General features: G+C 42.2%; 1 protein-coding gene across 1 annotated transcript in view; it reads left to right on the top strand.

The window, feature by feature from the left end:
• Positions 1-4,103: 4,103 nt before the first annotated feature.
• LOC111970120 (sodium-coupled neutral amino acid transporter 3) overlaps positions 4,104-25,683 on the top strand; it is a 77,480-nt gene continuing 55,900 nt past the window's right edge. The window contains exon 1 of the mRNA XM_023996642.2: positions 4,104-4,218. The gene's annotated coding sequence lies outside the window, so the exon portion shown is untranslated. The remainder of the gene's footprint in view (positions 4,219-25,683) is intronic.

Below are 25,683 nucleotides of genomic sequence, written 5' to 3'. Positions count from 1 at the left end.
TCTGTGTTTGGCCTGATATGGTTCTCAATCAGAGGCAGGTGTTTTGTGTTGTCTCTGATTGGGAACCATATTTAGGTAGCCTGTTTTGTGTTGGGGTTTTGGTGGGTGGTTGTTTTCAGTCTTCGTGTGTCTGCACCAGATAGAACTGTTTCGGTTTCGTTTATGTTCACCTTTATTATTTTGTATTTCTTAGTGTTCAGTCTATGTTTGATAATAAACGTGATGGACACTTACCACGCTGCGCATTGGTCCTCTGATCCTTCTAACTTCTCCTCCTCAGACGAGGAGGAGGACGAATGCCGTTACAATTACAAATAAATGTAAAAAAAACGTCCGATTAATCGGTATCGGCTTTTTTTGGTCCTCCAATAATCGGTATCGGCATCGGCGTTGAAAAATCATAATCGGTTATAATCGGTCATAATCGGTCGACCTTTAGTCACTACAGTCCCTGGTTCAAATCCAGGCTGTATCACATCCGGCCGTGATTGGGAGTCCCATAGGGAGGCGCACAATTGGCACGGGGTAGGCCGTCATTGTAAATAAGAATTTGTTCTTAACTGACTTGCCTCGTTAAATTATAATTATCCTTCAACAAGCTGTTTTCACCAGTGTGGTAAGGTACTTAAAGTTGAAGTCGGAAGTTTACATACACTTAGGTTGGAGTCATTAAAACTTGTTTTTCAACCACTCTACAAATTTCTTGTTAATTAACTATAGTTTTGGCAAGTCGGTTAGGACATCTACTTTGTGCATGACACAAGTAATTTTTCAAACAATTGTTCACAGACAGATTAATTCATTTATAATTCACTGTATCACAATTCCAGTGGGTTAGAAGTTTACATACACTAAGTTGACTGTGCCTTTAAACAGCTTGTAAAATTCTAGAAAATTATGTCATGGCTTTAGAAGCTTCTGATAGGCTAATTGACGCCATTTGAGTTAATTGGAGGTGAACCTGTGGATGTATTTCAAGGTCTACCTTCAAACTCAGTGCCTCTTTGCTTGACATCATGGAAAAATCAAAAGAAATCATCCAAAAGAAATAAACCACAAGTCTGGTTCATCCTTTGGGAGCAATTTCAAAATGCTTGAATGTACCACGTTCATCTGTACAAACAATAGAATGGAAGTATAAACAACATGGGACCACGCAGCCGTCATACCACTCAGGAAGGAGATGTGTTCTTTCTCCTAGAGATGAACGTACTTTGGTGCRAAAAGTGCAAATCAATCCCAGAACAACAGCAAAGGACCTTGTGAAGATGCTGGAGGAAACGGGTACAAAAGTATCTATATCCACATTAAAACGAGTCCTATATCGACATAACCTGAAAGGCCACTCAGCAAGGAAGAAGCCACTGCTCCAAAACCGCCATAGGTATGCAACTGCACATGGGGACAAAGATCGTACTTTTTGGAGAAATGTCCTCTGGTCTGATGAAACAAAAATAGAACYGTTTGGCCATAATGACCATCGTTATGTTTGGAGGAAAAAGGGGGAGGCTTGCAACCCAAAGAACACCATCCCAAACATGAAGCACAGGGGTGGCAGCATCATGTTGTGGGGGTGCTTTGCTGCAGGAGGGCCTAGTGCACTTCACAAAATAGATGGCATCATGAGGAAGGAACAGTATGTGGATATATCTCAAGACATCAGTCAGGAAGTTAAAGCTTGGTTGCAAATGGGTCTTCCAAATGGACAATGACCCCAAGCAAACTTCCAAAGTTGTGGACAAATGGCTTAAGGACAACAAAGTCAAGGTATTGGAGTGGCCATCACAAAGCCCTGACCTCAATCCTATAGAAAATATGTGGGCAGAACTGAAAAAGCGTGTGAGAGCAAGGAGGCCTACAAACCTGACTCAGTTACACCAGCTTTGTCAGAATGATCCAAAATTCACCCAACTTATTGTGGGAAGCTTGTGGAAGTCTACCTGAAGTGTTTGACCCAAGTTAAAATATTTAAAGGAAATGCTACCAAATACTAATTGAGTGTATGTAAACTTCTGACCCACTGTGAATGACATTTCACATTCTTAAAATAAACTGGTGATCCTAACTGACCTAAGACAGGGAATTTTTACTTGGATTAAATGCCATGAATTTTGAAAAACTTTTTTTATTTCACCAGGTAGGCTAGTTGAGAACAAGTTCTCATTTACAACTGAGACCTGGCCAAGATAAAGCAAAGCAGTGCGACACAAACAACAACACAGTGTTCCACATGGAATAAACAAACATACAGTCAATAATACATTAGAAAAAGTCTATATACAGTGTGTGCAAATGAGGTAGGATAAGGGAGGTAAGGCAATAAATAGGCCATAGTGGCGAAATAATTACAATATAGCAAATGTATTTGGCTAAGGTGTATGTAAACTTCCGACTTCAAGTATGACAATTGGGTACTTTTTCCACCACGGGTTTTCACCCACAGCACTGCCGCTGACTGGATGTTTTTTGTTTGTCGCACCATTCTTGGTAAACCCTAGACACTGTCAGGCATGAAAAGCCCAGGAGGCCGGCTGTTTCTGAGATACTGGAACCGGCGCGCCTGGCACCAACGATCATATCATGCTCAAAGTCACTTAGGTCACTCATTTTGCCCAGTCTAACGTTCGATTGAACAGTAACTGAATGCCTCGATGCCTGTCTACCTGCTAAGTATAGCAAGCCACTTGACTTTCTGTCTCTAGGTGTTAACAATTTTTGTAAACAGGATGGTGTACCTAATAAACCTGCCGCGAAGTGTATTTCAAGTGTCCAAATGTATACTGTAAATAGACTGCTCTGTAATAAGAGACAGAACTGTGTCATAGTGTACATCTGCTCTGGTTCTCCAGTGACCTTTGAACTGCACATGGTGCTGCCTGTGCCTCCAGGGCCCAATAGGTAACAAATCCCCACTGGGCCCCCTAAGAACAGCTGTTGGGCTTGTAGATTCCAGAGGGGAAATGTCCCCTGCACTACTCACTAGGCCTGCAGTGCTCTGACAACTTCAAAGGAGATGGAGTGGCTCATCCATATAGAAGACACCACATGAGGGAGAAAAATATCCCAGCTGTAATTCAGGTGTAATTCAGATATATAATGAATGTATATCCTCCCTGTGATTATGTATCTATTTGAGCCTTTGTAGAACACTTTCAGCGTGTCACTATCATCATCCTATTCATAAGGCATTGGGGCCCAAAGTGCTGTTTGGAGAGAAACACTGAATCCAAGTATAATTGAGATATAGCCTCCAGTAGGCCTATGCAGGTAGGGAGCTTCCCAATGTGAACATGAGAAATAGGACACATCAAGCCCTATGGCATCGGTATGCACTCTCATGAATAGCAGACAGTCAATGACCCAGAAATTGTGTGTGTGTGTGTGTGTGTGTGTGTGTGTGTGTGTGTGTGTGTGTGTGTGTGTGTGTGTGTGTGTAAACAAAAGAGGGTCTTGAGACACGCTTCTGCATGGCATCTCTGTGGCAGCTGCTTCAAAGCAGGTCACTGCAAGTGGTGGCTCATCCCGCCTTGAACAGGAATGGAATGGCCAAGTATGTAGATTTGCATAAGAATAGAACTAAATCACTAAAGAAATGAGAATACATCAAAGAAAACACAGTCTATTGTGTGTGATATGCTCTTTTCCATATTATTGGGTAAATTGTCTATGATCTACGATGCAGTTTAGTAATCATGCATCTACATCTTGATTTAGCCTACATCGGTGAGAAAATATAAAAATGTATCAAAAACCAACCAAGTATTTCAAATTAACAGGCTTACTAGGCAATGCATATGGATATCATTATTTCTGCATAGTTTATTCAACGTCAAATGAAAGTGCAGAACAAAGAAAGACATGTAGGCTGCTACTGTATGTAGCAAGCACAGTGCATGCGTGTACTTTTGTTGTGCTCTGGGAACCGCTCAAGAGAACCAATTGATTGGAGGTTGCACGCAGTAGGCGGACCCTGGACTCACTCGACATCCCACTTTTAAGAGATCAGGAGAATTTTACTCGTGAACACATGACATTTACACAGCATTTGAGAAGCAGCGAACAGGGATCACGATATATATATATATATATACTTTTTTTTGCCATTTAACAGGTAACAGAAAGAAGAGAAGCCACTAGATGAAGAAAAAACAGTAAAGAAGCGGAGCAAGATCCGTGTGGAGATATCCGGAGTTCACAGTGGCATTCTAGTCCTCTCTGGTAAGATTATTATTCACCGTAAATTTTCAGTGGAATGAATGTCTTTTCATATTCATATTCGTCACCCTCGTCATTCCCTGTGTGGTCTACTGAATATAGAATAAATATAGCTATCAAACAGTAACAACTATTCATATTATGAACCTGTTATAGAATAGGATTGGCACCTAGAGCCAAATGGTCGCTCCAATTAAAAATAATACTGTGAAACATTTTTTGAAATGTAAGACATATCTTCTCGAATTACTTTTGCCTAAAGAGTGCTGTTACATTCTTGTTACATTGTTACATTATTGTGGTCTTATATTACTGAAGTAACAGTTCTCAGACAGTGCGCGTGGATCTTGCTATTTCGCCAGGTGATACTGTAACATGCGCAGCCACGCTGGATGATAATGCCTTCGTCATCTACAATTTCAATTCCTAGTTCAGAAAAAGACAGCTAGTGATCGTTCATACTGTAATGAAATGGCAGGGAGCAGGTCTCGAACCCTCTACCTTCTAGCCCGAGGTCTGGCGCGCTATTGACTGTGCCGCAAAAGCATGCTCGTGCGGCAGAGTCGATTTCTGCGCTTATAAACCCAGGGTCGTTACACTACTTTATTCGCCATTAGTTTGTTATGCAAATGTCTGTATTCAGCATGTGGCATATTTGCCACATTTCTTCGACACTTCAATAGATGCTGTGGCATTTTTAATAGGCTATTCGTATCCCCCTTCTCGTTTACTTCTTAAACCTGGCATATACTATAGCTTATTATTGGCAGATATACCGCTATTATCATATAGGCTAGTCCAAGAAAGTTTTAATTTTCCCTTTGCAAATCAGGCCCCTGTAATTGACATAGCCTACAACAGAAGCCTATAGTGCATTTAGGAACACGTTTTTATATGGTGTGTTGAGTTGTATTATCCATTGTACACCCCCCACCCTGTAACTCTGGGTCACTATGCATTAGACAGATAACAAGCATTTCTAGAGACACCTGGGTTGCTGAGAAGACCCAGAGGGCGGAGCCCCTTCTGAGGGCTATTTGTAGGGAGGGCAGCAGGTGAGACTACTGTGTTTGCTGGAGCTGACAGGAGGGAGCAGGCGTGAGTTACTGTTCTGTCAGCTTGTCAAGACTGTACTGTTTCTATATTTGAAAAAGCTGGCTCATCAGTGAGTCATGCTCTGTCTCACTCTCTCCACCTCGCGATTAGAGCTTTGGGCCAGTAACCGAAAGGTAGCTGGTTCGAATACCTGAGCTTATAATGTGAAAAATCTGTCAGTGCCCTTGAGCAAGGCACTCAAGGCCCCCCCTACAAAACCCTAATTTGCACCCCCCTCAGAGATTGAGAGAGAGAGAGTGTCATCCTTTACCCATTTTGTGAGTCGTTATCCATGTGACATAATTAAACTCAGCTGACAAGTGTTTTTCTGTTTTTCTCTCTATTACCTTGTTTGATACACATTTGCAGTATGACTTGAATCACAGTCCAAGTATTGTAACAATTACCTAGTAGTGAGTGGCTGAGAGCCTTAGTATGATAATTGTCTCACAGATGGTTTTCCATGCTGTCTCTGAATCTCAACCTTAAGTGCATTTGGTTTGTGCTGTTCATGTAATGGAATCCCACATTATAGCTCCTTGTATCATCTTCACTATGGTGGCGTGAGAGTTAATGCCCTGCTAAGTAGGTAGAGGGGTTCACTCTATCCCTATCTTATTGTATCAAAGTCTTTTCTACCTTTGTAATGTATCCCCCTCCTGCCTGCATGTATTGCTCTACCTCTGCAGGAATAACAAGTCAACATGAAATTAATTACATTTGACATTTTTGAACTCATGCAATGCAGGAAGACTGAACTCCCCTACAGAGACTTGAGGCCCAGAGATGTAGACTGTGGGAAGATGTAAGCCACTGTCTTGTCAAGTGTTTTGATGCTGTGATTTGCTTTGTCTCGCTGAAGTAATGAAATGATGGGCACATCAACTTCAACAACAAATTTGTTTTATACTCTCAACCCCCCTCACCGTAATATGATGGTTACCTGCAGCCAGGTCAGAAATGTGTGGTAGAAACTACATTGGAGAGCTTTACAATTGGTGTGGTTATTACATATCTTATAACATGTTAATACATTTTGTTTCTCCACATAGTTAAATCCAGCCGCTGCTTACTGTGGGCTCCTGTTCAATTCAACTCAGGGGCTTTCAAAGTGTACCAGAATGATAAGGAACATCTCAGGATTCTAACCTATTAAACCTACAAGTATGTTTGATCAGACATAGTCAAGGTGCATTAGAGAAATCCTCAGCTATGAAAACCAAACTATTTTATAAGTTCTGTTTGTACATTGAAGTACTTTGTAAATCCCTAGTCTGAGAGGGAAAACTACCTGTAATCTTTTTAATTGTCTGAGCTACCAAGACTAGGGAGGTAGTAAAATAAAATATTTTGGGCTGACCAGTTTGAAGCAGGTGGTTAGCTTTTCTCTGGAAATGTGCATGGCATCAGTCCGGGTTTGTAAGAGCATCCACTCAAAGATCTTTGGCCTTATTTGAACAGTTTTAAAAGAGTGTTTGAGACTCTTACTTTCACAGAGTCTTAGAATACCCAGAACACACACTTTTAGATTTGCTAAAGAGAAAATGATGAAAACCTCAAATGAAATGTTTAGTGTCTAATTTGGTTGTGGGAATGCCTCCTGGTCCACCACACAATTCCACAACTTCTATTTCATAAAGCTGTTTCATAACCACAGTCTAATAGACCAGGCTAAATCTTGTCTGAGTTTTGGAAATTGAGGCCACTAGATCAGTAAAGCTCATGTGTTTGTATCAATTTATGTCACTCATCTGTTCAATTCGACATCTGAGGAAGTGTGTAAGAGTGCATTGATGGAGAACATCCAGAGTTACGCTCTTTCACTCAGCAGTGATCAGGGTGTCTATTAGGCACAGGATGCAGGGCTAGAATTAGAATTTGGCCAGACTCAGAGACATGCCCTTACCCCTCTGCTATGTCAATGGCCTCATTGTGACATCAGTGAGGAGAGGTACTAATCTATTTGTTTCAGCTAAGCTAACAAAAAGTTGGCGTTAGTCCGTGCTTACTGGGGTGTAACCTACAGTGTCACCTACAATGGAGTTTTATGAATGCCCATCCATGTGGCAGTCCTACCATTTGTTAACAGGCAGTTGCAATGGCTTTTTTAATCCTGATTCCTGTGACAAATCAATTTGGCTATTTAAGCTCTAAATATCAGCTACCCAAGTTTATCAGGAGTTATCCTGAGCCTGTTTGCAATGAGAACAGCGGGAAATGCACAAGTATTATTTTTCCCCCGCTATGATCAGCTCAACAAAAATTGACTTATAGAAACTTGAAACCACTAATCATGACAATTTAGCACACGGGGTGAAACTCCTGGACAACAGTTGTGAGTAGCCTGATTGTCCATTCCATACTGTCTATTTTACTTTGACCTGTCCTGTTTTTAGGATAGGGTGTTTGTTAACGTCAGCACATTTTTTATATGATTGGGCGCCATTTAGGTTAGGGTTAGGGTATTTGATCTGAGAAATGTGCTTGTTGTAAAAAAGTGTCTGTCTCATTACATGTAAAGTGTCTGTAGCGTCTGTCTCATTACATGTAAAGTGTCTGTAGCGTCTGTCTCATTACATGTAAAGTTCTGTGCGTCTGTCTCATTACATGTAAAGTGTCTGTAGCGTCTGCTCATTACATGTAAAGTGTCTGTAGCGTCTGTCTCATTACATGTAAAGTGTCTGTAGCGTCTGTCTATTACATGTAAAGTGTCTGTAGCGTCTGTCTCATTACATGTAAAGTGTCTGTAGCGTCTGTCTCATTACATGTAAAGTGTCTGTAGCGTCTGTCTCATTACATGTAAAGTGTCTGTAGCGTCTGTCTCATTACATGTAAAGGTGGGTTGTAGGTTCTGTCTCATTACATGTAAAGTGTCTGTAGCGTCTGTCTCATTACATGTAAAGTGTCTGTAGCGTCTGTCTCATTACATGTAAAAAGTGTCTGACTCATTATCTCCAGGAAAAACCACATACTCTTTCTACCATAGGCTATATCTGCTACATAGCCTAGAGATTAAGAGCATGGGGCCAGTAACTGAAAGATTGCTGGTTTGAATCCCTGAGCTGACTATGTGAAAAATCTGTTGATGTTCCCTTGAGCAAGGCACTTAACCCTAATTGCTCCTGTAAGTCACTCTGGATAAGAGTGTCTGCTAAATGACTAAAATGTAAATTTATGTTACATGATTTTGTGATGGAACGTTGGTGGAGCACCACAGTGATGCGTCTCTCCAACAGCACCCTGGAGAGGCGTGCTGGGAATGGACAAGCAAAATATTTTGCTCCCCTGCCTTTGAAAAAGTGGCCACTTCTTATCACAGGGCGAAATCAACTCTCACCAAAAAGCCCATATGCCACTCATTGAGATAAATTGTAATTGTTTTTGGGCAGAATTACGTGAGGTTATTACACACTGTATATACACACCATATACACATTCACTCACACACACTACATTGGCACTCCCACACAAAACCCACACACATTCACATACACTACATACGCACACAACACACACATGCATACTGACACAACACAAACACACATGCATACAGATTACACACACACACACTTATACACTCATCATTTTACTCTTAGTACTATCTATCTTGATGCCTAGTCACTTTACCCTGCTTTCATGTTCATACTGTATCTACCTCAAATACCTTGTACCTCTGCACATTGATCTGGTACTATACTCAGCAAAAAAAGAAACGTCCTCTCACTGTCAACTGCGTTTACTTTCAGCAAACTTAACATGTGTAAATATTTGTATGAACATAACAAGATTCAGCAACTGAGACATAAACTGAACAAGTTCCACAGACATGTGACTAACAGAAATGGAATAATGTGTCCCTGAACAAAGGGGGGGTCAAAATCAAAAACAACAGTCAGTATCTGGTGTGACCACCAGCTGCATTAAGTACTGCAGTGCATCTCCTACTCATGGACTGCACCAGATTTGCCAGTTCTTGCTGTGAGATGTTACCCCACTCTTCCACCAAGGCACCTGCAAGTTCCCGGACATTTCTGGGGGGAATGGCCCTAGCCATCACCCTCCGATTCAACAGGTCCCAGACGTGCTCAATGGGATTGAGATCCGGGATCTTCGCTGGCCATGGCAGAACACTGACATTCCTGTCTTGCAGGAAATCACACACAGAACGAGCAGTATGGCTGGTGGCATGTTCATGTCAGGATGAGCCTGCAGGTAGGGTACCACATGAGGGAGGAGGATGTCTTCCCTGTAACACACAGCGTTGAGATTGCCTGCAATGACAAGAAGCTCAGTCCGATGATGCTGTGATACACCGCCCCAGACCATGACGGACCCTCCACCTCCAAATCGATCCCGCTCCAGAGTACAGGCCTCGGTGTAACGCTCATTCCTTCGGTGATAAACGCGAATCCGACCACCACCCCTGGTGAGACAAAACCACGACTCATCAGTGAAGAGCACTTTTTGCCAGTCCTGTCTGGTCCTGCGACGGTGGGTTTTTGCCCATAGGCGACGTTGTTGCCGGTGATGTCTGGTGAGGACCTGCCTTACAACAGGCCTACAAGCCCTCAGTCCAGCCTCTCTCAGCCTATTGCGGACAGTCTGAGCACTGATGGATGGATTGTGCGTTCCTGGTGTAACTGGGGCAGTTGTTGTTGCCGTCCTGTACCTGTCCCGCAGGTGTTATGTTTGGATGTGCTTATCCTGTGTAGGTGTTGTTACACGTGGTCTGCCACTGCGAGGATGATCAGCTGTCCGTCCTGTCTCCCTGTAGCGCTGTCTTAGGCGTCTTACAGTACGGACATTGCAATTTATTGCCCTGGCCACATCTGCAGTCCTCATGCCTCCTTGCAGCATGCCTAAGGCACGCTCACGCAGATGAGCAGGGACCTTGAGTCAGTAGAAATGCCTCTTTAGTGTCCTAAGTTTTCATAACTGTGACCTTAATTGCCTACCGTCTGTGTGTCTTAACGACCGTTCCACAGGTGCACGTTCATTAATTGTTTATGGTTCATTGAAGAAGCATTGGAAACAGTGTTTAAACCCTTTACAATGAAGATCTGTGAAGTTATTTGGATTTTTACGAATTATCTTTGAAAGACAGGGTCCTGAAAAAGGGGCGTTTCTTTTTTTTGCTGAGTTTAGCTCCATTCTTGTGTATTTATTTTATTTCTCTTGTGTTACTTTTTTATTTTGTATTATATTTTTAAAGCTTTTCACATGTGAGTTCCAAATATCTCTAACGGCCGCTCCAATGTGAGTTTTTTTAATGCTTGTTACGCAACAGGGCAGTTAACCCACGCTGCTGTCACGTTCCTGACCTTATTTCCTTTGTTTAGTCTTGTTTAGTTGGTCAGGACGTGAGCTGGGTGGGCATTCTATGTTATGTGTTTCTATGTTGGGTTGTCAACTAGCCTGATATGGTTCTCAATCAGGGGCAGGTGTTTTACGTTTCCTCTGATTGAGAACCATATTAAGGTAGGCTGTTCTCACTGTTTGTTTGTGGGTGATTGTTCCTGTGTCAGTGTTTGTGCCACACGGGACTGTTTCGTTCGTTCGTTCGTTCGTTCGTTCGTTCGTGTGTACGTTCCTGTTCTTGTTTTATGTTCTCAAGTACAGGTCTGTTCACGTCGTTTTGTTATTTTGTATTTTGTCAAGTGTTCTTCGTGTTCGTCTTTAAATAAATCATTATGTATTCAACCCACGCTGCATATTGGTCCGATCCATGCTCATCCTCAGATGAGGAGGAGGACGAGCGTTACAGCTGCCCTCAAACCAAGACACGCTGCCTGCTAATTATCTATAGGCTATGTTTCAACTTGTACATTTCAAATTATTTTTGAACAAGTTTTATTTTCTGACAACAGTTTGAATTGAGGAGTGTTGCGCCTCCTCATTAATTCACATAAGAAGTAGTCCATTTCACTATTGCGAACAATTTATGTTTGAGATCTTTACTGAGCTGGGCAAACTTCTCTCTTCATCGAGAGCCCAAGCACTTCCCTAATGTTTCCCCACATCAAGTATGAAGACATTGCGCATCTCCAGTCAGAACAGACCTTGCACAAACTTTTGCGCCCTGGCACATTTTCTGGCTGGTGGCCTTATTGCCTTCATTGTTGTTTTCCTTACAAATAATAACTTTGGACATGTGTGCATTTCTATCAAAGTAAGTACCTTATTTTCTGTATATCGTGTTGTTGTTTCTACTGTAGCATGCCATATGTATGTATGTTATATTCACGTTTTCAAGTTCTGGTGACAAGTCATGCTGTCACGTTCTGACCTTAGTTCCTTTTTTATGTCTTTATTTTAGTTTGGTCAGGGCATGAGTTGGGGTGGGCATTCTATGTTGTTTTTTTATGTTTTGTTCTAGTCGTTATATTTCTATGTGTTTGGCCTAGTATGGTTCTCAATCAGAGGCAGGTGTCGATCGTTGTCTCTGATTGAGAATCATACTTAGGTAGCCTGTTTTCCCACTATGGGTTGTGGGTAGTTATTTTCTGTTTAGTGTTTTTGTTTGCACCTTACAGAACTGTTCGTTTGTCGGTTTGTTGTTTTTGTTCAGTATTCATTCTTTATTAAATTATTATGAATACGTACCACGCTGAACTTTGGTCCTCTTCTCCTTCCACCAACGACAAGCGTTACACATGCGTTCTGATTCCTGCACGGATTGTAATGGACACATACGAGTGTAAAATTCTTTTTTGAAGGTTGTACTGATTATGATGAGCTAATGCTAAGCTATTTTCCAGCTATGTGTGGCGCCATGTTTGTTGACATCATACAATGCATTATGGTTGTCACGTAAGCGTCTATCAGACCAAAGATGTTACACCAAGTGATAGTTCACTCGACTGACTTATGGTGCTTTCAAGACAGCTGGGAACTTGAAAGAATACAAGGTCAAATCATGACATCAGTGATCTTCAGGTCGGAAGGTCAGAGCTCTAGAAAGAGGCCCGAGTTCCCGAGTTGGAATTCCGAGATTGATGACCATTCAAAAGACTTTCCCCAGTTGGAGCTCGTTTTTTCACAGTTCCCAGTTGTCTTGAACGCATTGAAGTTGTAGATTTCCAAGTTCCCAGTTGTTTTGAACACGGTATCAGATTGTAACTATGGTACCTTAGGGTTGCCAGCTCAGGCCCCCCTTTCCAGGGGTTTATTTTTATTCAGTGTATAAACTTGTCCTGTATTTGCCCCCCATTTATTGATAAATCTCCCATCATAGTAACATTTCCTGCATTATATCCCCCCAAGCTATCTTCCACCCATGGACAAAAAACCCCCACCACAAATGAAATGAAACCCCCCAAAATGGTTTCATCCCTGTTTAGCTTTCACGCTATGGTTAGGCTAGGCAGTAGGCTTGTATTTGGGGTGATGATCTGTGAGCTGATAACATTTTATTTGCTTTGTGATTTGTCAAAAATGGTAAACGACTTGTCAAGTCATGTGCTCCAGTTCTTGTATGCACTGTGTACAAGTACATTGAAGATTTGTAAAATGCTGAAAAGTGGCCAAACTAAATTCATGTTTTTCAGGCAATGGGCTTTGACTTTGACTTTGTTTATTTGCGTCTTGTAGGGAATGGCATTCTGGGATTAGGGAGTTTTCACTTTTCAAACATAAACAAAAATGTAGCTGCTGTTAGCTTAGCTGACATGCATCTCTTCTCTAAACAATATTACATTTCTCCGGTGTGCTCATCAGAGTTGTGGTACATTCTAAACAAGTCTAGCTCGCTAATTTATGTTTTGTTTTTTGTCAGCGCAACCTGTTGAGACTGGTTTATGGGATGAGTTTGGCTGTGGATGTGTTCCGTGTGATGTTTGCATGATGTAGTTCGCATTTGTCTTTTACAGTAAAAGGTGAAATTGAGGCATAAAGTTGTGAATACCTTTATTTCCCAGCAGTACAAAACATTGTTTAGATGCTTTTCAGACAACAATGCTGTTTAGACACGTTTGTTGCATCATATATTCTGTTGCTGCTGTTCCAATCACATATTTGTGATGGTAAACTGCAGGGACCAGTCAACTATGATCACAAATATGTGATCGTATGCGTCAAAGGGGTAAACTGTGCATCGTTGGGGGCTCGTAAGCAAGCATTTCACGGTAAAGTCTACACCAGTTGTATTCGGCGCATGTGACAAATAACATTTGGTTTTATGTGTTGTTGGAGGTGATCTTCGTCAGTTTAGCAAGAAAATGCCGCCCTCATCAATCTGTTGCCATAGTGGCTGCCTAATCCTGCCAAATGGGTGGGCCGGCCCTGGTAATTTGTGACTGAGACTTGTGTGCTTTAAACAATGTAAATTTGTTGATTGCTAGGCATACAAATAATATTATTTCTTGATACGTTTGAAACAAAGTCTAGTTGTGGCCGCAATCGGACTAGATTGTGAACAACTCTTGACGGAATGCATTGCTTGACTGRCGTGAGGTAGATAAGCACAATATGTTTTGGGTCTACAAAACAGTAATGAATTCATTGCATTCAGTCTTGCACTATGTGATCAATTACCAGTTCTAAACAGGTATTTTTCTTCTCTATGCTGTTGTTGCTGACTGCAGCATGATCTATTTTACATTTGGTCGGCGCACGTCTCCAGTGGCGCTGAGCCGGAGGAGTGCGTATTAATCCTGATGTAGTAATTGCGGCCGGCAGGGTCGTCACTGGTTACCACAGCCACAAAGTCATAAGCCCTGCCTATTTCTACMATTTATCTTATTAAAATCAGATTTTTTCATACATTTTTACCATAATAGCCAATTCTGACTTTGTGGCTGTGGTAACTAATGAAAACCGTCCAGAAGGTCAAACAAAAGACAAAATGAACGAGTCTAAGAAAAACAAATCATGACTCTCAAGCAGTGCTTAATTTGTAAATTGGAAGGTCCAGGAACACATAGTGAGCGTGAGAAGGAGGATTATCTGGGGGGCTCTGAGGTACCGGAACACATTGAGAAAAAAAGTGTCAAACATAACAGCGCAGCAGACAGAGTAAACAGCGAAGTAGCCTACTATCTATGGTGGTGAAATGAACAGCACTCTCCAAGGTGCTGATTAATTCAAAGCATTTTAGACGTGACTTCAGTATGCCCACATACTTTAGTATAGTTAAGGGGCTTACACAAGTCAGAATTTCTTATAGCCTAATTTTCTAGACATCAAATGTAGAGCAAAATTCTTAGACGATACTGCAGAACACACGCCATATGCATACGTACATACTCAGCTGTGGGGCTTACAAGACATGTAGCAGTAGAACAAATATCACAATATCGGAATATAACTTCAAATGTAGGCTACAGCAGAACACACATATGAGAATATATAGGCCTCGTGCCTATGTGATAATATAAAGCACATATTCAGATTACAAACTTGTTCTGTACTGTGAAGGTAAAGTCCTACCTTAGTTTTCAAAACCTCCCACAATGACTCTCCCCATGTCAAATCCATTTAACTCCTGAGAGTCAATTTCTTGCTTGAAGCCATGAGCGGGCCTGTGGCTGTGACGTTTAGCCTCCTAAGGCTGTTCTGAAGACTCTAGCTGTAGTGTACTTTTTTCATTTTGAGTGTTAACTATAACCTGGGTGTCCCCTCTAGCCTTGTCTATACGGCTTGCTGCCATCAAATCCGCCTTGGTTCGGGCATATTTCTGAGGGCTCTTTGTTTTATTTTTATTTGTTTTATTTTTTTACGTCTGAGGCATAGGATGTTCATTTACTGTACATTCCACCCACTGTTTTTCTAGTATAATCCCTCCAGTCGTTTCTAGACACAAGTGCCCCACCTTTTTCCAACTTTGATTTCTGCATGACAAGCCAGGGGTTATACGTTTACTTGTTCTTGAACTGCAAATTGCACCTGCTCCGAGCACTTCGTTGGTGGATGCACTGCCCCTTCCCCCACCAGCTCCCTGTCTCCCGCTGAGTCTGACTCGCTAGTAAGCCTACTAGCTATCGGAGGTGCCGGTGGCATCGCCATCAGGAACAGTTTGCCCCTCACTGCTCTCCTCCGGCAATGACAGTTCTCTGGCTTTTCCCTGGTTCGTTTCACCATCTTTCTCTGGATTTTTTAACTTGAAAAATGTAATCAAACTCGATTGCTTTTTCTTATCCATTTTTTTATGTGGCTTTCCCTCTATTCAAATTCAGTAGGAAGATGATACTTGACGTAATTACGTAGGGACCTCTTCACGAGCTGACCACCATTACCAAGACCTGTGTCAAGATCAGTTACTTACAACACAAGCCCTCCCCATAACCTTTATGTACAAATAAGAGAGCAGGTCTGAAATCAGTATGGCAGGATAGGATGATTATGCAGAAGGATCACTGTGTTTTTACATGATGGTCTTTCTGGGGGGCGGGAGAAATAACGAGGAGGCAACTTGATTTAAAGTTGATTGCTTTTATTAGAATGTCTACAGTGCAAACAGTGAAACAATTAATGAATCATACCGGATCCGGGCAAATAGGTGCCGGAACATACTAAGTAAAATCTGAGAGGTGCCACTCAAATTAAGCATTGCTCTCAAGTCAGTAAAAAGAGTAATTCAAAAAGAACAAAACGTTCACGAACTGCACATCACTAGTGACTTTATCCATTCTGAATGCATCACTCTGTCCTCACTCAGCAGAGCCAGAGCCCTACATTTCTGTTTCTAAATCCTCGTTTCCATTGGCACTTTGAAGTCAACCCGGGTAGGGCTGTCCTTGGTGGGCTAGCTCGAATTGCATTTCCACTGCCTCCAGAAATTATTTAATGTTGCTAGAGAGCCAATATGTGACTGTGCAGCTGGCTATGCTAATGTTGCTAGGTAGCTAACAAGATGTTGAATAATTTAATTCACCCTCACTATGCTGTAACTAACATTACCCCATGTATTTAGAGCCATGTATTTAGCTTGCTAACGTTAGCTAGCTAGCTAAATGGTTAGTGTCATCGGTAGCTACCATAACAGGCTAGCTAGTTTAATTCCTACCTTGCTTGCCATGGCATTGGCTATTGGCTAGCTAGCTAATCAAGAAAACCAGACAACAAGTTTGATATGATGTAGATAGCTAGCTCAATACGACCTGGCAGGTAAACTTCCTGCTAGCTCATGTTAGCTAGCTAGCTTGTTTCAACTAATTTGAGGACTGACTGTTCTCATAAAAGTTTTTTGAGAAGTGCAAAATGTATGAAGGATCCAGCTATGGTGTAATTTCTGTCATGACTGACTACTGCAGTGCTGCTTGTCCATGTGCTAACAGCAACAAACCCAGACGAGCTAGCTAAATGTGGTGTCAGCATCCAGCAGTGATCAGCTGGTGGTTGCATAGTAACGGCATCACCAGCCCGAATTCTAATCGAGCTGGCACCAGTTGTGAAAGTGGGCTGCGCCTGCCCAGGTTTCCCTCGACCCAGCTCAAATTTGAAAATTCTATTCGAAGCCAGCTCGAATTTGGTGTTAATTTGGCCCTAATTTTAAGTGCCAGTGGAAACAGGGCTTAAATAGAAAGGTCTGAGCCGAGCCAGAGCTTTGTTTGGGGTTCTAATTTAGGGCTATGGCACACATCTCAAAGTTCTTAGAATGGAGGCCTATTACTTATCTCAGCTGTTTTGTGAACTATAAATGCTTTTGAAAGAATTGAACATAAAGCCCTTGTACTCACAAGTCCCATGACAGTGGAGTTAGCTTAGCTGAACCACTCGCTGAATTTCCAGCTGGATGGTTGCCCCTGTGATAATCTCTCTCCTCATCCACATGCTAGAGTAGGGGTGGCAGGTGGCCTAGTGGTTAGTGTTGGACTAGTAACTGAAAGGTTGCTAGTTCTAATCCCCAAGGTACCTGACAAGGTAAAAAGGTTTTACCTGACAAGGTAAAAATCTGTCATTCTGCGCCTGAACAAGTCAGATAACCCACTGTTCCTAGGCTGCCATTGTAAATAAGAATTTGTTCTTAACTGACTTGCCCAGTTAAATAAAGGTTAAAAATGAATAAAGAGAGAGGAGGGAGGGGATCAGGTGGGGGAACAAGCAGAGTTTGCTCCTTTGTTTGGGGCCACATGACTGATATAAGGATGAGCTGGCACTGAGTGGTGCAGGAGGAGCCTCAGCCATACATACAGGCTACAAGCCCATGTGCTGACTATCCTCTGCCATTTTCACAGCTGACACAAGCATACCATCTAGCCATATGGAGGTTTCCTCATGGGTCTATGCCTGCTACTGCTTTGCCGATGCTCTCATTTATGCCAAGCATCCTGCCCAGTGCCACAAACAAGCTGACTTGTGCTATGGATGGTTGGAGCCACAGTGTAAACTATACAGCCGGCTGGCCCTGTGAACATATAGGAAAGTACTTCTGACATTGGTACAGTCTTACCTGTTTGGTGAAGACTGATCAATTTCTTGAGGAAATGTGAGCTATGGTACATTTTCTGTGTCGGGAGCACTTATCGGGAAACAATTAAATGTACTTATGTACTTGTGTTTGTTTTAAAGTGGTGTTTTTTGTGTGTTTTTTTTTACACTTGACCTGAATCCTTCATTCCTACTCTAACATAATATACAAGAGAAATTGAGCTGTTGTATTGTATGAATGAACAGACATTCCACTAAACCGTTAGAACTTGAGTTAGAACACTGTTCATGTACTTCAGGCAAGTTCTTTCCTTAAATGTTCCATGTGAAGATTGTGACAGCTTGCCACAGCATCGCTTTTTTTTTACTAAACATCTGACAGAATGACGTATAGCAGCTAGTAATGCTCAGCATCTTCAATCTGTCCTTCCACATAATTGTCAGAGTGATCTCGAACTTAGTGCACACTCAAGAACCAGTGGGATATTTGATCAATCATATCATTGTTCCACGTTATAGCCTCTTATCTGTTCAGCAGTCATACCATCTATTGAGAAATGATTTTAGACTCCAGGTGTCACGAACAAAACATATAGTAGATAACAATTATCAACCAGACATTTCCATGGAAACCTTTTCAGCCGTGTCTTTGTTCCTTTACAACGAAGTGAAGGAAAGGAGGCAGTCGTCTACCCTATGAAGCCACAATCCTGATATCACTATTTACAAACACCTATATCTGACCAATACACCTGAGCCAGGTCCCTCTCACCTGTTTTACATTGTCTGTTCGGTCTGCCATTCCATGTTAAGCCATCTTCTTCTGGTCTGCTACTAGTGACCTACACTGCCATCTGCCAATATTACCTGACCTCTCAACTGTTGTCCTTTGGTCTGTGTTTACTGTCAACCAACTTAGTTTCGCTCTGATATACTGTATCCTCCCACTGGGTCTCTATCCTTCTACATGTATCATTAGTCTCGTACCTGTACTCAATGGGGCGAATCCTATCTTCCACTTAGGTTGAGTGTTGGTGTCAATGGGAGACTAAGTGAGCATTTTGACTTAAAAGTGGAAGTTAGGATTTCCCCCTATGTTTCTTACCAGTGTTCTCTACCTGTGTTCTACATGCGGACCCTCATACCTGTGTCCTCCTTTTCCTGGTTGATTATTCGATCTAGCTGTGCTGTGGTCTTGTTACCAGTGTGATGTAGCATTCTACAGTGTCACTTCCTCCCTGTGGGGTGGAAAGTGTGAGAATGTGAGCTAGCGTGAGGATGTGATGCGGGCTGCTCTATAAATAAATCACATTTCCAGTCACCCGGCTGCAGCTCCTTCTTCACGCAGCCCAGCCAGCCAGCCGTAGGACACTGGAACCACACAGCTCAGCTCTACTCCCTTCCAAACACCTCCACGCTGCATTAGAGTTCATCCACAGATACACACCCACTCAAACACACACAAACACACACCGCCGACACCCTGAGCCCACAGGCCGCGTACACACACGCACATACACAGGGGAGTCATGCATCCCAAGAAATCTGAGGGAGCACAAAGTACGTGAGGATGGCCAGCAGATGGTCTGGATGGGGGCTAGGCCTAGAAGATGGACAATTTTGCATTTTTTAAACACCTGAAACAGCGATTTCCTGTAATCTAGAGCCATAATAATAATGTTTAATTCTATGTCAAAAATATGTATATTTTTCTGCATATCTAAGCATACCTATTGAGCTGCCTGCATCTGATAAAATCTGGGTAAAAGATTGAAAGGAATTTGAGTCTTATTCAGTACATTTAGTAATTGCTTGGTTTTCTAAAGTCTACCGACCTTGCAAGCAGGTATGTCAGCTAAGCCATGCAATATCCATAGATTCAATTTGGCAGTAGAATTGCCTTACTTAAGAGCTCAGTGAATTTCAACGTGGCAGCATCATAGGATGCCACTTTTCCAACAAGTCAGTTCATCAAATTTCTGCCCTGCTAGAGCTGCCCCGGTCAACTGTAAGTGCTGCTATTTTGAAGTGGAAACGTCTAGGAGCAACAACGGCTCAGCCGCGAAGTGGTATGCCACACAAGCTCACAGAACGGGACAGCTAATTGCTGAAGTGCGTAGCGTGTAAAAAACGCCTGTTTTCGGTTGCAACACTCATTACCGAGTTCCAAACTGCCTCTGGAAGCAACTTCATCACAGAACTCTTCGTCAGGAGCTCGTGAAATGGGTTTCCATGGCCAAGCAGCCGCACACAAGTCTAAGATCACCATGCACAATGCCGAGCGTCGGCTGGAGTGGTGTAAAGATCACCGCCATTGGACTCTGGAGCAGTGGAAACACGTTCCTGCCCGAATGCACAGTGCCAACTGTACATTTTGGTGGAGGAAGAATAATGGTCTGGGGCTGTTTTTCATGGTTTGGGCTAGGCCCCTTAGTTTGGGTTGGTGAAGGGAAATCTTGATGCTACAGCACACATTGAGATTCTAGACGATTCTGTGCATCCAACTTTGTGGCAAATGTTTGGGGAAGGCACTTTCCTGTTTCAGCATGGCAATGCCCCCGTGCACAAAGCGAGGTCCATACAGAAATGGTTTGTCGAGATCGGTGTGGAAGAACTTGACTGGCCTGCACAGAGCCCTGACATCAACCCCATCGAACACCTTTGGGATGAATTGGAACGCCGACTGCCAAGCGTAATCGTCCAACATCAGTGCCCAACCTCACTAATGCTCTAGTGGCTGAATGGAAGCAAGTCCCTGCAGCAATGTTCCAACATCTAGTGGATAGCCTTCCCAGAAGAGTGGAGGCTGTTATAACAGCAAAGGGGGGACCAACTCCATATTAATTCCCATGATTTTGGAATGAGATGTTCGACGACCTGTCCACATACTTTTGGCAATCTAGTGTAGTTAGACAAGCTGGCTACTGTAAGTAACTTCATTGATAGCCTGAAATGGCTTCTTGGTAGCTAGTTATAAGGTTGAGAGATTGGGAACCCATATGGGCTAGCTAAAGCCAACTTCATAAAATTGGTAGGTGTGTAGTAGCATTAGAGAGAAACAACAAATTTGAGGGGGCACGTGCCCCTGTGTCCCCTATGGGCATGACACCTCTGCACACACACACACACACACACACACACACACACACACACACACACACATACGCATACGCATGCATCCTGATAAAAAAGAACATGAAATCATTTTCAGGATGGAAAAACGCTTTCAGTATACATTTAAACAACTAAAACCGGAAAAGATAATGGACCTATACATTTTTTAATAATATAATATTTGAGAACTAACTTCCACCAAAATAAAAGCTAGACAGTCAGGGAGAATTGAAAATTCCAAAAACCATGAAATTAGCAACATTCTCTCAGCTGCATGGCAACATGTGTACAATTGTAGGAAATTAGCTTTAAAACGGCAACATTTTCTCTCAGCTCCATGGAGAAATGTGTAGAATTGCAAGTTCTCAACACCACCAAGAAAGGGCCTCTAAAATTCTGCCACACCAACCTGCCGACCGCACCCACTACCACGTCCACCTTAACCCTTTTTGATCCAGAAATAATCCTGGACACTGGAGCAGAATCAAACCCCCAGCCAACCATCCAATACAGGAATACAGGACACTTAAATATGTTTTAGCATACCACGTGGATGTTATGCCTTTTCCAGATTTTCTGTGTGCCTGTTAGAAGCCTGTTTTCCAGATAAGGGCCTGATTCCAAGCTATTGCTGTGGTTGCAATACTGTGTATCTCCCACTCTCTTCATCACAATGTTTATATTCCAGCCTTCATTTCTATGAGTAATGTGTGATGTATCAGATTAAAAGAAAAAGGAGGGAGTATTCAATATATACTAGTGAGAGAGAGAGAGAGATGAGGAGCATCTCAGACTGACAAATCTCTTGAGTTCCCAGTTAATCTCCAATTCACACAGATGGCGGATCACACTGGGAGTCAGAGGCATGTAATAGCAAGAGCAGTGGCCATGGGGCACAGGTCTGTGATGTGAAAGGGTGAGAGGATGTCTGTCACAGCATCAGAAGTGTCTTACTCTGAGGCTCTGTGTTCTGTTAGTGTCTCAGCAACCTCACCTGCCATTCAATGTATTGGTCTGTGACTGACTGACTGGGAGTACACTTTGAAACAAAACAATCAGGGCACATAGACATAGAGTGGAGCTGAAGGGTCCCATGTGTACTGTAGATTGATTCAGTTGGTTAAGCACTTAATTTAGCAGTCCAGTCACAAGAGCATTGTTATACTGCTGAAAAAAGGCCAAGCAACAGGCTGAAAGGAAAGCTGATGATTACAGCTGGTGCCAGCGTATCCCCCTCGCACATACGTATTTGTGGAATTAAATGAATATAGCAATGTGGATGAGTGTGAACCACACCCTTTTGATTGCTGTGTGTGTAGAAGGAGAATAAACAGATGGCTGTTCAGCCCATCCACAATGTCTACCAGCACGTTTCATAACTAACTGTTTACCAGGCAGGGTTATTCCAGGAGTCCTCTACATCCATCCATCCACCCATCCATCCATCCATTCACACGTGCTTTTGCTGCTGCTCAACAGGCCTCTGTGTGTGACATGGAGGGGCTATTCTATTTTTAGCAGCATAATGTGTGTGACAAGCATGGGAAGTTAAATCCTGATTTCCCGTCTGAGTGAGAGTGGCTCTGGTCCAATCCAGTCATCCTAGGGACAGACATAGACAGGCTGTCAGAAGCCCCTAGACTCTCCTCTCCACGGTTTCCTCTTAAACATGGCCGGCCACACAGGTAGAGACGTCTATTAGCAGCTCATAAGAGACATTTTGTGGAAAAGTGTAATCTCTTAATCTGTTGTAAATCTCTCCACACTGAACATTCAGCCCGCTAGAGAGAGATAAGATGTTATCTAGTCAGACACATTGTCACTCAGGGCCCAGGGGATTTCAATTTGACAGGTAGCTAGACGGAAAAATTAAATACCTCAGTGGCACAATATGAGATTTTATTTTTGGGCAAACAGTTTAGGGATGTGGCTGGAGAAAATAACTACTTTCAAATTCATAGACAGGGCTATGGATGCAAGGACTGACCGTCCATGAGATCAAAATAACACTATAGTTTTAACCATGCTTTGAAGCTATACGGTGTTATACGGCTATACGGTGTTTGTTTGCAATTACATTATTTACAAACAATTAAGTAAAACAAGCTCCTATTTTGGGTTCTGATGGGGTTAGACAGTTGAACTAAACTCATGAGGCATTTACAAGGTATACTCTTCAAGAATCAATGGGTATATGTGACCCCCACCTCTTTTCGGTCTTATGTTCAATTTTTTATATATATATATAAATACAGTTGAAGTCGGAAGTTTACATACACCTTAGCCAAATACATTTAAACTCAGTTTTTCACAATTCCTGACATTTAATCCTAGTAAAAAATCCCTGTCTTAGGTCAGTTAGAATCACCACTTTATTTTAAGAATGTGAAATGTCAGAATAATAGTAGAGAATTATTTGTTTCAGATTTGATTTCTTTCATCACATTCCCAGTGGGTCAGAAGTTTACATACACTCAATTAGTATTTGGTAGCATTGCCTTTAAATTGTTTAACTTGGGTCAAATGTTTTGGGTAGTCAAATGTTTTGGGTGAATTTTGTCCTATTCCTCCTGACAGAGCTTGTGTAACTGAGTCAGGTTTGTAGGCCTCCTTGCTCGCACACACTTTTTCAGTTTAGCTCACAAATTTTCTTTAGGATTGAGGTAAGGACTTTCCAATACCTTGACTTTGTTGTTCTTAAGCCATTTTGCCACAACTTTGGAAGTTTGCTTGGGGTCATTGTCCATTTGGAAGACCCATTTGCGACCAAGCTTTAACTTCCTGACCGATGTCTTGAGATGTTGCTTCAATATATCCACATATTTGTCCTTCCTCATGATGCCATCTATTTTGTGAAGTGCACCAGTCCCTCCTGCAGCAAAGCACCCCCACAACATGATGCTGCCACCCTTGTGCTTCACATTTGGGATGGTGATCTTCGGCTTGCAAGCCTCCCCTTTTTCCTCCAAACATAATGATGGTCATTATGGCCAAACAGTTTCATCAGACCAGAGGACATTTCTCCAAAAAGTACGATATTTGTTCCCATGTGCAGTTGCAAACCGTAGTCTGGCTTTTTTATGGCAGTTTTGGAGCAGTGGCTTCTTCCTTACTGAGCGGCCTTTCAGGTTATGTCGATATAGGACTTGTTTTACTGTGGATATAGATACTTTTGTACCTGTTTCCTCCAGCATCTTCACAAGGTCCTTTGCTGTTGTTCTGGGATTGATTTGCACTTTTTGCATCAAAGTATGTTCATCTCTAGGAGACAGAACACGTCTCCTTCCTGAGCGGTGTGACGGCTGCGTGGTCCCATGGTGTTTATACTTGCATACTATTGTTTGTACAGATGAACGTGGTACGTTCAGGCATTTGGAAATTGCTCCCAAGGATGAACCAGACTTGTGGAAGTCTACAATTGTTTTTCTGAGGTCTTGGCTGATTTATTTTGATTTTCCCATGATGTCAAGCAAAGGTAGGCCTTGAATTTCAAGGTAGGCCTTGAAATACATCCACTGGTACACCTCCGATTGACTCAAATGATGTCAATTAGCCTATCAGAAGCTTGCCAAAACTATAGTTTGTTATCAAGAAATTTGTGGAATGGTTAAAAAATGAGTTACCTAAGTGTATGTAAACTTCCGACTTCAACTGTATATTGGATAAAAGTACAGACACAGAGATTCAAAATGCTATATCATACATTATACAACGGGTGGATCTAATCCTGAATGCTGATTGGTTATAACCGCATTCCATCCGGTGTCTATTCCACAAGTTACCACCGGCTAAATCTGTGACGTTAAAAGCCTATTTACTCTGTTCCATCTGACTGCAATAGGTTGTCTCATCAGCCCAGCCAGGCACTTTATAAACTTGATATTTACTATAAAAATCATCTAGACATTATCTCACATTTCTTTAAGACTAACATTAAGTTTTCAACAGCAGAAATTTGTATAAACACTGCTGTCTGTCTCACCTGCATTTGCAACATTGTTTCAACAGTCAAATTAGTTGTGGCATAGTAATGAACGTGTCGGGCGTTTCTCAGCCAGTCTAAATCATGAATCAGCTGGCATCATTTTTATGGATATATACAAAGAAATATAAATTGAAAAAGGTCAAATGAAACGAAGTGCAGCTAGTTTGCAGTCTCTCCAGCTTCAGTTTGAAATGATTGTGTTAGCTGTGTTGTTGGCTAGCTCCTCTGAACAATAGTGTCCTGACGAGTGAGCACAATTTCTATGCCAGGCAATATTCAAAATATGTGTTGTTATTGCTTTACACACCAAGTGTTCTCATCGATTCCTTGTAGACTCCACACCACTGCTTTTGCCACATGAGATGGCAGCAGCTTTCCACCAAAATGTTTGTGTCCTGTGTGGCGTCCTGGTAATACTATTGCATTATCCTCTGCATAGTTGTTGATGAAGTTCACAACTCGCTGCAAGTCCTCATGCTTGAGTTGTAACCTATGCTTGCTTGGGCAGGCTCTTTTTTTGATGGGAGGCATTAGACCATTCTCCCTGTATGACTGGTGGAGGAGAGTCAGGCGTGTTCTGCTAATGCTGAAGGAAACATTTCGGATACAAATATTTTATCATTATTAGATGAGGCTTACCCAGAGACACTTGGTGGGTCATGTGAAATAGAGTCCTAAAATACCCCCCTCCCGAGCTACATCTAGCTAAGTGGATGTGTCTATATTGTCTAGACCTCTTCAGATGTTCATGAAATACAATAGATCAAATCAAATCAGATTTATTTATATAGCCCTTCGTACATTAGCTGATATCTCAAAGTGCTGTACAGAAACCCAGCCTAAAACCCCAAACAGCAAGCAATGCAGGTGTAGAAGCACGGTGGCTAGGAAAAACTCCCTAGAAAGGC

The sequence above is a fragment of the Salvelinus sp. IW2-2015 genome, linkage group LG11 (genome assembly GCF_002910315.2).
Source record: "Salvelinus sp. IW2-2015 linkage group LG11, ASM291031v2, whole genome shotgun sequence".
In the NCBI taxonomy this organism is placed as follows: Eukaryota; Metazoa; Chordata; class Actinopteri; order Salmoniformes; family Salmonidae; genus Salvelinus; species Salvelinus sp. IW2-2015.
This window is presented reverse-complemented; position numbering and strand designations above follow the sequence as displayed.